This window comes from Rhinopithecus bieti, unplaced genomic scaffold, assembly GCF_001698545.2.
Source record: "Rhinopithecus bieti isolate Rb0 unplaced genomic scaffold, ASM169854v2 scaffold_61117, whole genome shotgun sequence".
Classification (NCBI taxonomy): Eukaryota; Metazoa; Chordata; class Mammalia; order Primates; family Cercopithecidae; genus Rhinopithecus; species Rhinopithecus bieti.
Window position 1 is genome coordinate 2,236,380 of NW_016824934.1, and position 15,086 is coordinate 2,251,465.

Genomic DNA, 15,086 nt, shown 5'->3' on the forward strand with positions numbered 1-15,086 from the left:
GGAACCAATCCAAACGTCCATCAATCAATGAATGGATAAAGAAACTGTGGTATATACATACAATGGACTACTACTCAGCCATTAAAAGGAATGCATTGCTGGCATTTGCAGTGACCTGGATGAGATTGGAGACTATTATTCTAAGTGAAGTAACTCAGGAATGCAAAACCAAACATTGTGTATTCTCACCGATATGTGGGAGCTAAGCTATGAGGACACAAAGACATTAGAATGATAGATGGACTTTGGGGACTTGGGGGGAATTGTGGGAGGGGGCGACAGACAAAAGACTACAAATAGGGTTCAGTGTGTACTGCTTGGGTGATGGGTGCACCAAAATCTCACAAATCACCACTAAAGAACTTACTCATGTAACCGAACATCACCTGTACCCCAATAACCTATGGGAAAATAAAAAATATTTTAAAAAATATACACATACACCAGTTCTTTACATCCTGCTTTGAATCAGTTTTCACATCTTACTAGCTCTTTAATTTAATGTGTTAAACAAAATATTTAACACATGCTCATTTTGTTTCTGTATAAGGATCAGTGTGTTTGGCTAGCTGAGAGCATCTAGTGATGACTTCTGCTTCACTTTCTGCCCACTGGTGATGGCATAATCCTGAGCTCACAAATGGCAGTGGATGCAGGGCCTCTTATTTTCTCTTTCAGCTGTCATACCTCAATATCTATGGGAATAATCAAGAAATCTTTATACTTCGAGTACCTTCCCAATGCATTTTAACTATTTTCTCCCTCTCAAACTATCTGTGATAAAGAACCAGTATTTTTTATCTCCAATCCACTGCAGAATAACATTTTGTCAAATACAATAAAAGTGAATTACTAGAAAATAATCATATGCTCAGATTTCACAACAATGTCAAATTGTTATAGAAGCTGTTAAATGCTAACTCTGAATTTGTATACTTATCTCATGGTTACAGACAGTTTTAGGGCTGACACCAGTCTGCAGTTCACATTTTGAGAAGTACTGCTTTATTAAAAGTGCAGAAAAGACTTAAATTCCCTGGGCCAACTTGTCCTATAAAATCCCACCAGACCAAAAGGCCCAGGTCTACACGGTTCTTTCCTGAGGTTGTGCAGCTTTCATTAAGTAGTACAGAGTATGGGAGGGGCAAGGGCTGAATCTCCAAATGTCTCAATCTCTTCCTTGTTCTGAACCAATGGCCCTTCTAGGCTTAGACTTTTGCAAGGAGGGTCCCCATGAACATTCTAACTCTTCCAACTTTTCTCCTCCAAATCTAGTTTCTTGTCTTTTATTCATCTTAGTCTCCATATTAAGTAGAAAATAGGTCTAGCTCCAGTAATAAAGACCAAAATAAGAATGGCTTAAATAAGGTAGGAGTGTTTCTCTCTTTAACAGTCTGAGCATGAACAGTTTGTGGCTGTCAGACATCTTGGCGGTGTGTGAACCCTGACTCCTGTCTTGCAGCTCTGCAGTCCTCAGCACACAGCTCCCTTTTTGTGATCCAGGAGCCATTCCAGCTTCCCTGTCATCATGTCTACAGTCTAGCAGGGGGAAGGAGGATGAAGGGAGAAGAGGAGACCATGCTCCTCCTTCTGGAGACATGACCCAGAAGTTGCACATATTACTTCTGCTCACATCCAAGTGACCAAAGCCTAGTCACATGGCAACACTGACAGGCAAGGGAGTTGGGAAATGTCGCCTTTAATCCGAGCACCCACGTGCCCAGCTAAAACTCCGGGATCTGTTACTAAAGCAAAAAAAGAGATGGATATTGGGAGGCAACTAGTGATCTCAGCCACCATCTTCTTAAAGTTCCAGAGTCAGGTACTTCTGTTCTCCCTTCAGTAGCATCCCGTCCCAACAAAGAGGAGATACTGCCCCTTAGCACCTTGTTCCTTGCAGAACTTGGGTCAGATGCTCATGAGGCTTTCTTTTGCTTGTCACACACACTCCAAAGGGGTGGATTGTGCTCTGCTCTTATCAGGGTGAATGTGGAGTCTCCAATTCCAGTTCAATTTCCTTCCTAAAAAGAAAGACTGGCTATTTTACTTACCAGAAGAACTGAAGACATCTAGCCAAGGCAAGTCTTTAAAATGGAAAGGCAGCCCAGCTTACTCTCATGTGGTGGGAGGACTATTTCTCACCTAGCAAACTTTGGCTCTGCCTGTTCGGAAACAATAGACCTTGTTATTCCTGTTAAGGAGAACTGGATTCTTCCTTGTTCTGCCTGAGCCTGCTCATATTCCTCTTCTTTTGCCATCCAGGCAGGAGGACACCAACTCCTCTGAAATGGTTTGGATCTGTGTCCGCACCCAAATCTCACTCTCAATTATAATCCCCAGTGTTGGAGCTGAGGCCTGGCAGGAGGTGAGTGGATCATGGGGGCGGCTTCCTCACGATGGTTTAGCACCATCCTCCTGGTGCTGTTCTCATGATAGTGAGTGAGTTCTCATGAGATCTGGTTATTTGAAAGTGTGCAGCACCTCCCCGCTCACTCTTTTGCTCCTGCTCCCATTATGTGGAAGCTTCACTCTCCCTTCATCTTTTGCCATGATTAGAAGCTTCCTGAGGCCTCCCCAGAGGTAGAAGCCGCTATACTGCCTATACAGCCTGCAGAACCATAAACCAATTAAAACTCTTTTCTTTATAAATTAACCCAGTCTCAGGTATTTCTTTATAGCAGTGCAAGAACAACGAATACAACCTCATTCCATTATTTTTTAATTTCAAGAACTAGCTGATCATCATGATAATATATAACGATAATAATAACTAAACTTGATTGAGATTTACCAAGCACCAGGTGCTCTTTTCAGTGCTTTACCTGCTTTACTTTATTTGATCCTTACAAGAACCCTTTGACGTTAGCGGGATTACTGTTGTTTTTCCACTTACGAAAACGAACAAAAGTTAAAAAGGGTTAAATAACCTGCCTAAGACCATACAGAACTAAACTCCCTGGTTAAGATTTTTTAAAATTTGTATTTTGCTTTATTTTAAATGAATAGTTACTGGGAATTTTCTAATGACCAATTTTCACTGCATAAAAAAGTATGAAAAAAAAAATCACCCACCCTATCATTTTCCCAAAGCTAGCCACTGTAAACATATTGCTGCCACTGTGTTCCAATTTGGGGACATTTTGTGACTGTTCCAATTTGGGTACATTTTGCTAGACTTCTGGGGCGCGAAAAATGTTCCCAGGGGGCCAAAGAGAACAAGATGAAGCATTTTCAAAGTCTCTTTTCTCTGTGAAAAAATCTATCATGCATTATTTAGTGCTCATTCTTCTCTCTGAGCTCTTTTTAACATTTATTGACTGTTAGCAAAAGATGCCTTCTTGTGTCAGTCATCTGAACGCATTGGTGGCCTGTCCTCAGCACTCAGTGGTGCATTCATGGTGGCCTTGCTTATTCTCCTCAGCATCACCCTCATAACCAAGCAAAGTGTTCCGAGCACAGGGGCTGCTCAAGAGATTATTTCATTCATTTCTGTACGCAATTGTAGAGGAAGAATTCGTGCATCTAGATATTGCAAAGAACTCTCTAGACTGACTTCTGGGTGTCCTCTATTCCCTCATTTAATTCATTGAATCCTCACAATTCACTGTGAGGGTCCATTAGCCCCTTTACCAAGAAGGAAGCTGCAACTCAGATAAAGTGATTTGCCCAAGGTCCCTCAGAGACCAAATGGCAAAACCAGGGCTGGCAGCAAGGTTTTCTGACCCCAAGACTGGCCTTCTTGTCCTGATATGACAGCTGTTCACTCTCTGCCACAATCACCGGGCTGTGGGAAGACCCTGGCATTGTGGGGAGCGGGCAGAAGGAGCACATCAACGGCTTGTGTCTGCATTGCTTGGTCCGCTAGCTCACCGTGCGAGGCCCGGATGGGGCTCCATGGTGCACTCTCGGCAGCCTCCGGCTCCTCGTTTTTCTAGGCAGATTCTTTCATTCCTTTCTCCCTGCCCCCTCACCTCCCTACTGAATACAGAAACGACCCCAGGAATAAAATGCAAGGGCTCCACCAACATAAAGCAAAGGTTAGAAATTGAACGCCACCCCTCCCGAAGCCAGGAAATTCCAGAGACGCGGTTCTCATGGCAAGGGGACTTCAAGTTACATACTTTGCAGTCTGGCTAACGGGTTGTACTTTTCAGTGTGAGGCTTAAGACAGGGTCTGCTTGTGCCACATGGGTGCCTCCGGGCTCTCAGACCCATATTAGATTGCACACAGGCTGTACTGTGGATTAGCTGTGAGATTTGCAAATGTATAGTTTACAATGTGGTAAGAACCTGGCGGCCAGGGAGCGTGAGTGAACTCTGAGAGCGTTTACTGTGGTTGTTCATATTTGGGGAGACCTGTTCAACCCTCGAGGCTGCATTAGCATAGTTGGGGCCTATACGAATCAGTCTAAAGTTAATTTACAGTGAGTTTCAGGAGTTCTCCCTCCTCCCCAAGGAACTGGCTATGCTTCCCTGGGTAAAACTGTGAATGCCTCAGAAGTCTAGATAACCTGGGATGCCCAAGACTTTAATAAGACTGTTTTATGCCTGTTGTTTGACATACATTGTGCTCTTGATCCTCCGAACAGTTCTATTGTTGTCTCCATTTTACAGAAGAAGAAAATGAGTGGTCTTTATTAGAAGTGGTTTCTTAATCAGCTGTGAGCTAAATCTGGGGGTCCTATGGCTCACCTCATCCTGGTCTTTAGGTTCCCAGTGAGTGGGCAAAGTGCCGGTTCCCAATGTCTAAGGCTGACTACCAACCGCCTGCCCACTGCTCCTCTCCCACCAAAGCAATGCCTAGAGAGTTCTTCAACCCATTGCAAGGCGCAAGACAGACCCTCATCCGGAGAACGGAGAACCCCAAGAGTTTCTCTACAAGTCACCCTAGAATGGAAGCCTGAGGTTCCCATGACTTCCTTTCCCCTCTCCTTGAGCTGTTTCACAGGGCAGGCCCCAGGCCTCTACTTATCACTTCTGGATCTTCAATGGTCTGTGTTTCACCAACAGAAGCCAAGCCCAAGGGTCTCATGTGAGTCCCCAGATCATTACTTTGATTTGGGGATCTTTCTCACTTCTTTTCTACATCTCCTTTTTCCCCTCTATTCCTCTTCTATTTCCCTGTGGCTTCCTGTGCCTTCTAGATCCCAGCAGCCCTTGCAGGCCAGCCTGCCTTGGACTACACTCTCATGGGGGAGGCCTCACCTTCCCCTCCTCCATCCCTCCTCTCCAGGCCTCCTGCCAGACTTCCTCCCAGCCAGCTGTCACTCAAAGAAAGATCTGATAAAATCAATTAATAACGACCGCCACTATAACCAAATTTTCTATAACAGAAAAATGTATTTAACAAACATTCTCTCTGAATTCTCATATCAGCCTGTGATATTATTCTCCTTGTTTCACCAGTAATGAAGGAAATAAATATCCATCTCTCCAAGAGGTTAAGTGACCTGTCCTAGATCACGCAACTAAGTGTTAAGATTTGAATCCAAGTCTTCTCATTCTGAATACCTGACTTGCCCTTCCTTCCTTCCTTCCTTCTTTCCTTCCTTCCTTTTCTTCTTCTTTCTTCTTCTTCTTCCTCCTCCTCCTCTTCTTCTTCTTTCTCTCTCTTTCTTTTTCTTTCTTCCTCTTTCTCTTTCTTCTTTTTCTTTTCTTTCTCTTGCTCTCTTTTACTTTCTCTCTTCCTTTCTCTTTCTTTCTTTCTTCTTTTTCTTTCTCTTGCTCTCTTCCTCTCTCCCTCTCTCTCTTTTCTTTCTTTCTCTCTTTCTTTTCTTCTCTTTCTTTCCTTCTTCTCTCTTTTACTTTTTACCAGCTGCTGCTTCCTCACCACTGCCCCACTGAGGGTTAATGCCTGCACAGGACTTAATCTGGTTCTTTTCCCAGTGGGGTTTGATCCAGTGCTTGGACCAGGATAGTAAGCCAGCATTAGAGAGTGGCTGAGGGGCAAGCCTGGAAGGGCCTTTCCAACTCCCTTCCAAGCAGCCTCAGAACAGAGGGCTCTCGCTTGACCTGCTCAAGAGAGAAGTGAGTCATGCTCATGCAGAGCTTCTGAGGGCTCTTTTCTGCCAAATTCTAGAAGGCAAAGCAAGGGAAGGAAGACTTGCTTGCTGTACCATTCTGAGTGGCAAGCTGACATTATGGAGCCTGTAGGCTCTTCTTCTCTTCCTCTTCTCTTGATTTCTGGAGGTTAATTCTTCACTGTGAGGCAGAGAGGCCTCTCTCAGAGACTCTGGCTGTGGTTGCAAAGCAGGTCCTGCTGCCCAGGAGGCTCAATCTGAAGTGTGAATAAAGCTAGTAATATCCACCCCCTCCCCACATTCTGCCAGAAAGTTCCCCCAACCCCTTATTAAGTATTTGTTGCATAAATAAATGAATCCTGCTCTACCTCTTTGTTCATGGAGCTAAGTCACCCAGTCAACTCATTCTTACAGATGGGTCCTTCAGAGCTTAAGAGGTCACTTTCTGCTGGAGCAATGCTCAATTAAAAAAAAAAAAAGATTACTACTCTGAAACTTAAAGGCCCCATATCTCTTGGCTGTAGAAGCTAATTTTATCAGAAGTCATTGTAGTTTACAAGCAAATCTCATATGCAGATGAACATTGATGCAGGCTGCCTTTTACATAATTGAACTAGATGGTTGGCCATTTGGTGTAACTGGAGAAGGGCTGGAATATCTCCTCTACTCTGAAGGTCACTCACACTGTTCTGTCTCATTGCCTGGGATCCTGCCATTGGAGGTGCACTACCTTGTCATCTTAAGAGCCTTTGAGATAAGCGTTGTCAACAATTCAACATGTGGTTGGCATGACACTAAATATTCAGATACATGCATCTCCATTACTGGGGTTGTGTAAAGATAGTATCAGTATCCTAACCAAATTAAAGAAAACCTATCCAAGATGAGATTCACATGTTTTTTATTTTCTGAAACTGAAGGTACTTCATATCTCCAGAAGTGTCATGAATTCCAGGCCCTAAGCCTAGAAAAGGAAGGAAGAGTGAAGAAATTAAAAATGGCCTTGAAATTAGAGTGTGAAACAAGAAACAAACAAGGAGTAGGAAAGAAGAGCGGAAAAGGAGATGCTGGTGGTGGAGACAGCAAAGAGAACTATGGTGCCCATTTTCTACAGGGAAGCAATGATTTGTTCCTCATGAGCTATGAATCTTTTCTCCCTGGACTCACCTTATTCCAGTTTGTCTCAGGGCCTGGAATCCCAGCTTCAGGGATGAGCTCCTTTGCAGACTTAACAGCCTTTTAGCAAACAGTCACTGTTTAGCCTGGGGCTGGTTCCATGCAATTGCCAGTCTGCAGGCATCTTCTGCTTCTCTGATGAAGGTCACATCAGGTGAGGCTGGGCTGGGTACACCTAGTCACTTGTGTAGATGTTTTGTTCACATCTTCACAGCTGTGACAAAGAAGGTTTAGGAGAAACTAAATGTGTGGCTTAGACCTAATCAAGTTGCTCAGTGAGATTATTTACCCCAAATGCAGGGAGCTGGAGGTAAAGATGGGGGTCCATTCAGCAATGACAAAGCAATGCATTTCCTCATTTGTATCATCCGGCTTCCAAGCCTCTGCTTTTCCAGTTCTCATTCAGAGCCAAGGATTAACTGCTCTGGAGAATCAGGACGATAAGCAGATGTTGCTTTGCCTGTGTTCTTTTCTGAATCAAATCTCTTTGTAGATATTGGGTGTATGAAGACCAGCCCTGACCCAACACACTCAGATGTCAGGGCCATGCACTTCTCCCCCAGTGTGGTGTTTTCTAAAACATTGGCTCTCCAGCACAAAAGAGAGCTTCAGTCTGTTTAGCAAACAGCTACTGCCATAATCTGCAATGGGCACAGCATGTCTCACCTTTAAGCTTCTGCCAGGGCTTCTGGACTGCAGGGGTAGGAGAGGACAGAACATGCAGCTTGACTCTAACTTTCAGAGCATTCTTCATGGTTCCAGGAAGCTCTCTCCTCTTAACCCTGAAGAATCTCATTTTACCTCCTTTAGATCTCTGAAAATGCTTCCCAAAACTCAGGAAGAAGACTTACATCTTTAGCGTCCTTTTTTCTCTCCCAGTTGCAACACATTACACCAGCATTTTCAAACTCTTTGGTTTCAGGACTCCTTTTCGTGCTCTAATAATTACCAAGGATTCCAATGAGCTTTTGCTTATATGAATTATATCTATCAATAATTTCCATATTAGCAAGTAAGATTGAGAAATATTGAACATTTATGACTTCATTAAAAATAATAATAAACCCATTATTTATTAACACAAATAACACTTTAATGAAAAATAACTACATATTCGGAAATAGCAGCAAAACCTAGTGAGAAGCCTGGCACAGACTTCAATTTTTGAAAATCTTTTAAAAGTCCGATTTATTAGAAGCCAGCTTGATTCTCATATATGCTTCTGCATCCAGGGTGTTGTGATATAATGCATCATATGAACTGTGGAAAATGCCAGTGTACACTCTTGAGAGAATGAAAAAGGCAAATCATGTCTTAGCATTGCCATGAAGATAGTTTTGACTCATGGACCACTTTGGGAACCACTGCTTTACAGTGTTACAGTTGTTAGGCTTCCCAACACCAACCACCTCACCCATGTGCACGAACACACACACACGTGCACACTTGCATGTGCTTGCCTATTATTTTTATTTTGGCAATATCATTATGTTCTTGGGATAACTGAAAACTGCACTGAGAATCAGCATTCTGCTCTGCTAACTAGGATCAGAAGAGAAGTTATGGACCTCACTTAAGAGCCTCATAGTCCTGGATTTGGATCCTGCCTCTGTCACTACTAAACTCTGTGGCCTGGGGGAAAATTACATAATCTCTTTAAAGCCTCATTTTCTTCTTCAGTAAAATGGAGACAACAACAGAGCTGTCGGGAGGATCAAGAGCACAATGTATGTCAAACAACAGGCATAATATCTAGTAGAGAAAGAATAGGTGCTTAATACATAGTAGATATGATTATCATCATTGTTGTTATTATTACTTAATAACAGTGTAAGCTACATGAGTGTGGGGGGTTTTGTTTGTTCACTGCTATAACTAAACTCTACACCTGTAGTTAGTGCTCAGGAAATATGAATGCATGGACTTTTATACAAATTCAACTTCCTTCAGAACCTACCATCCTGACTCGAGGTAAATTTAGTCATATGAGAGAAGAACAGGTGGCCCCTACCCCTGTGAGCTTTTGGCCTAATTAGGGGGAGGAAAGACTGATACTTAAGAAATAGAGCAGTAACAAAGGTGTAGGGTAAAGAGTTGAAATGAGCAGGACCACCAGCATTTATTGCCATTGGTCACAGATGGGAAATTCCAACACCTGGCATGGAGATTGGTGTTGGTTTTGAGGTCTGTTTGCCCACTGCTGTTTGAATTATTCTAGCAACTTGCATGAACAACCATGCAGTCGGAGGAGACGGAGTAGACAGTCCTCAAAGATGGTTACCATCAGGATCACTTGAGGCCAGGAGTTTGAGACCAGCCTGGCCAACATGGCAAAACCCTGTCTCTACAAAAAATCAAAAATTAGCTGGGCATGGTGGCACCTGCCTGTAATCCCAGCTACTTGGGAGGCTAAGGCAGAAGAATTGCTTGAACCCAGGAGGTGGAGGGTTCAAGCGATTGCAGTGAGCCGAGATTGCACCACTGCACTCCAGCCTGGGCGACAGAGCAAGACTCTGTCACACACACACACACACACACACACACACACACAAATATAAATATATATATATATATATATATATATATATATAATATATATTATATATAAGAGAGAGAGAGAGAGAGAGAGAGAGAGAGAGAGAAGAGAGAGAGACGAGAGAGAGACAGAGTTAGCCATCAATTCTTCCTGGCATACTTCTCCTGCCATCAAGATCTCTATTTGATCTGGGCTGGCCTCGTGACTTGCTTTAACAATAGAATGCCATGGAAATGACATTCTGAAACTCCCAAATACAGTTTCTTTCTTTTTTCTTTTCCCATTCTTTTCTTTTTTTTTTTTTTTTTTTTTTTGACAAAGTCTTCTTCTATTGCCCAGGCTGGAGTGCAATAGCATGATCTCGGCTCACTGCAACCTCTGCCTTCTGGGTTCAAGAGATTCTCCCCCTTCAGCCTCCTGAGCAGCTGGGATTATAAGTGCACACCACCATACCCAGCTAATTTTTGTATGTTTAGTAGAGACAAAGGTTTCACCATGTTGGCCAGGCTGGTCTCGAACTCCTGACCTCAGGCGATCCACCCGCTTCAGCCTCCCAAAGTGCTGGGATTACAAGCGTGAGTTGCCGCACTCGGCCACAGTTCTTTCTTAAGACAACTTTTGCTTCTTTTCTCTTGGAAGTCAGCAGCTGAGTAAGAAGTCTGAGCACCCTAATAGAGCCACCATGTGGGAAGAAAGCCAAACAGAAGGAAGGGCCATATGGAGAAGCACCAAGGCACCAGACATCGCAAGAAGCCTGCCTTGACCTTCCAGCTCAGCCCATCTAGCAGCTGACTGTAGTCAAGGAGTGACCCCACTTACATTTAATACTAAGTGGAGCAGAACCACCTGACTGAACCCTGACACACTGCAGAATCATGAGAGACAATGAATTGTTGTCTTAAGCCCTCGTGTGTTGGGGGGCATTGCTTATGCCACAACAGAAAACTGCAACAGGAGGACAGGGGCTGGGTACAAAGAGGGAAAGGTGGCAGAGCTGTGGCACTCATAAACCTCAGGGTCTGGTAGATGGCAGCCTTCCCCTCCAACCTCTGGCCCAGAGAACATAGACTCAACACCCTTTTACGAATGTATGTCTGGATTTAAAATTATATCCTTAAAGAAAATCTTGCAAGCAATTGTGAAGTTGGAAGAATGTTAGGTAACAGATAACAGAGCTGCCAGGAGAGACATGTCCAAGTTCAACATCACTAAATGAGCATATCCATCCTGGTGGTAATTGCACCCACTGTGGTTCCTCTTGAATATTTTTACTTTGCAGGCCACTTCCATGAGGCCAACTATTTCCTGCTGCCAGTGCTTGCTCATGTTTCTCCCCTTCTTTAGACTGTCCTTTCCTTTTTTCTCTTTCAATCTAATTCTACCCTTCTTCAAGATTCTGCTTGGCCCATGGTCTCCATCACAGGGCTTTTCTAACTCCAGCTCGCACTGGTTACACCCTCCCCTGAAAGTCCATGGCCTCAGCATATGTGATATGTGGCATACACTTTGCCAATGAGAATTCAAGCATTAGCATCACAGATGGTTAGATGTGACTGGACTTCAGAGATGGTGTCAAAGACAGGAAACTGGAGCTCAGGGAAAGTAACTTGCCTAGGCAAATCACTAACTAACTATTTGACAACTAACTACTTGTCTTGTAGTTAGTTAATGGAATACAGAACATCAACACTGCAACTCTATAGTTTTGGTAATCCAAATTTACCAAGTACCTGAATTAAAAATAGAATCAGGACAGAGCCCATTGGGAACCAGCAATTGCAAAATTGGCTTATACCTGCTGTAAAACAAAGAGAACACACTCAGAGGGGGCAGTTACAAAGTTGACTTCTATCAGACTATATGTTTGGCAAGGGAAGATATTCAGAACAAGCATTATCTGGGGGAAAATATTAAGATCAAAACCATAAAAACATATCTGTTGGCCAGGTATGATAGCTCACTTTGGGAGGCCAAGGAGGGAGGATCACAGGAATTCGAGACTGGCTTGGCCAACACAGTGAAAACCCATCTCTACTAAAAATACAAAAATTAGCCAGGCATGGTGGAGCATGCTCGTAATTCCAGCTACTTGGGAGGCTGAGGCAGGAAAATTGCTTGAACTCGGGAGGTGGAGGTTGCAGTGAGCCAAGATCGCATCACTGAACTCCAACCTGAGCAACAGAGCAAGACTGCATCTCAAATAAATAAATAAATAAATAAATAAATCTGTTTGGCCAGAGCCTATGGTTTGAATAGTTCTGCTGTAATGAACAAAGTCTCTGTGTCACAAAGTGCCCAGCCTGTGTGACACTGCCCTTGAGCCACAGCATTTTGGAAAGCATACTCCAGTCCCTTGTCTCCTGTCATGAATTAAGACCATCCACCTGTATTTGCAACATCAGCTCAGCTGAAAAGGTAATTATGGCTCATTAGGATAGTTGAGTAGAAATCATACCCAACTCGACAGACGAAGACCTGAATAAAAACAAAGAAAAAGAAGAATCACATTTAAGTGTGCGGTGTTAGCCCTTTTATAACAGATTGTGTAAGTAAACTGATGAGTTTTGTAATCATCAAATTATTGTTGATTTATTTGTTAAGGCATTTAAAACAATCAGGGGAATTTGATATATTAGAATTGTGAAGACTTTAATTGCTTATGTGTGCATGAAATGTTTACTTGTTAGGGAGAATCTAGTTAAGTTGATGTTTTTGAGTAATTAATTACTCATTAGTGTGTGAATATTTTCAAAATCTTAATTGCTTAAAGATTAGTAAATTGCACATCAAAGTAGGTAGGAGTTGTTGTGAACACTTCTTTCCATCTCCCAAAGTTGCTGGGACATAACAAGCTTTGAATTCTCCCGGGGGAGTTCCCCACTCCAGGGCTGGTCACCCTAACACCTCCCTTGATCACATTCATTTTCCATTGTGGAAGCAGAGATTCAGTATCCTCTCTTTTTTATCCTTCACTGCTAAGAGCAACCCCAAGTTATCTTTACATTTTAAATTAATTGCATTTAACATAATTGAATGAGACTTTTAACCCAATGACAGCAAGAGACCAGGTTCTACAAAGAACTGAATTAGGTGCAGCTCTTGTCAAGAAACATCCCTGAGGACGTGACACAAAAGGGAAGGTGTTTCCGTTGCCAGAGAAGGGAGAGTCTCAACACACTCACCTGGAAAGTACTGTGCTTTTGGATGGTGCTGGCAGGCAGGTGTCCCAGGAGACATTCTGAAGGAGGTGGTTATGACAGGCTCCAGAACTGTTTTAATCATTATAAGGAGGAAGACACAACAAACCAAGGGAGGCCAGGAGTCATGGCTCCAGCCTCTCCTTCCTCAGTCCCTGAAACCACCCCCCCACCCCCGCCACACCTTCACTCAGGGCCAGACAAGTATACCTTTCCTCAGGTATGAAGAAAGCCTGAGAAGGAAGACAGAGCAAGGCCAAGGGTACAGTGAGCTTGGTTTGAGGAGAAAGCCTGAGGGAGAAACTTGGGAAAGGCTGGTTTAGAAGGAAGAGCTCCCAGGATGGCCAAGGCTTACAACCCTAAAGGTGACGACTAGGATTTTATTTGGAAGCCAGTTGGTTACAGAGGCTGGTGATGCAGGAAAGTGCATATTGCCAAGAGAGAAGGAACGAGGAGTAACTTGGACCACAGGGAGAAAGCTGCTGAGTCAGGGGAGGGGATGCACATTCTCATGAAAAGCAAAAGGCAGCCCCAGAAGATGTGGGGAAGAAAAGAGCCCCATCCAAGGGGTAAGAAGGGAGAATCCTGGAGAAAAGTCACCCGGGTCCTTTGGCCATCAGGCAGTTCAGAAGCAGGGATGACCAAGAGACTGTGGGACTAGATCGAGGTGAAAATCTGACGTGAGAAAAAGCATTTGAGTTGCGTGAATAAAGGCCAGTGAAAACTGCAAGAAATCGAGTTTTCCAGAATAGTGACATTTGGGACCAAATGTCAGCCTTGGTGCCAAGAAGCGTTTCTACATCCATTGCAAGACCTTTGAAAGTTAATCCCGTTGTGGTGGGAAAAGTTGTCCCTTTATTTGTACAGTCTATTATTTTGCACTTCGGGGAAAACACAGTGATGTGAATCACCCTGTGACTTCCATCCCTGGGGAAGAAGGTTGTGTTTAGGAGAGCTAATAGACATGAAAGCCGTGAACATTCAAAAAACAGCTTATGGAAGTATTTCAGAACAAATTCATTTTCAAATAGAATCAGTAGATATTGACCACGGCAGGACTGGCTGATGTGGGAGGGATGGGCAACGGCAGGAATATGAACACTGGTCATCACTGACTGCACCGAGCACCATGTACACACTCGGCGTTGCTTTAAGCACTCTGCATACACAGTGTCACTTAATCCTCCTGACAGTCTGTCTCATGAGTGAGCAACCTAGGGTACAGAGTGGTGCGGTAACTTGCCCTACAGCCCAGCACTGCTGGAGGTATAATGCAGGTTGGTCTGAACCCCAATACACAGCTGAGGATGGGGTGATGGGGAAGCAACAGTGACAGGCAGCACCGAGATCTCAGAGGGGACCACATACAGAGACGGCTTAAACCAAGAGCCAGTCTTGGCTTAAACCAAAAACAAGTTTTGATGTGTTTCACATGGGGAAGGATGGACAATCTGCATGTTTGTAGCTGTACCACTTATTGGCTACCTGAGACTTCTTGCTTTTCCATATGTATATTTTCAGGTATTCATGTTTCATTCCCTCAACTAGACCAACTGCTCCTGAAGACCGGGTCTGTGCTGTGGGTCTCCTGCCTCCTGCTCAGTACCTATGACTAAGCTCAAAAACCCTTCACTGGAAATGGAGCTGATTAATCTTTTCAGTCTCTTGTTCTACCCTCTCTGTAAATGAAGAACGGTAAAACCCCAAACATTTAAAAAATGTGGCAAGCAAATTTTGTAAATAACGTGATTGGGGATTTTCTAAACGATCCACCAGTAGAATGAATTTAATGATGCCCCATATTTTAATGAAACTCTTTTCATTCTGTCATAGGGTTGCTGTTTAATTTAAAAGGTTACACGAGACTTTTGGTCAATTTCTGTTTTGTATTTGTCATTCTACTGAAGTGTTTAAAATTTATATTCTGCCTATAAAATACAATCTTGGGGCTATCTGATTATCCTAAGAGTTATTTTTTGCTTTAAAGACAAAGAGGTTCTAGAGTTATCCTTTAGAATTTCTGTTGGAATAACATGTTGACCATAAAATGCTGAAAATATGATCAAAAAAGAGAGAGAGAAAAGAACACACATACAGGATAATGCTAATCCCTCCCTGATGTGCACCTGGGAGCACAGAACTGACCCTACCAGGTCT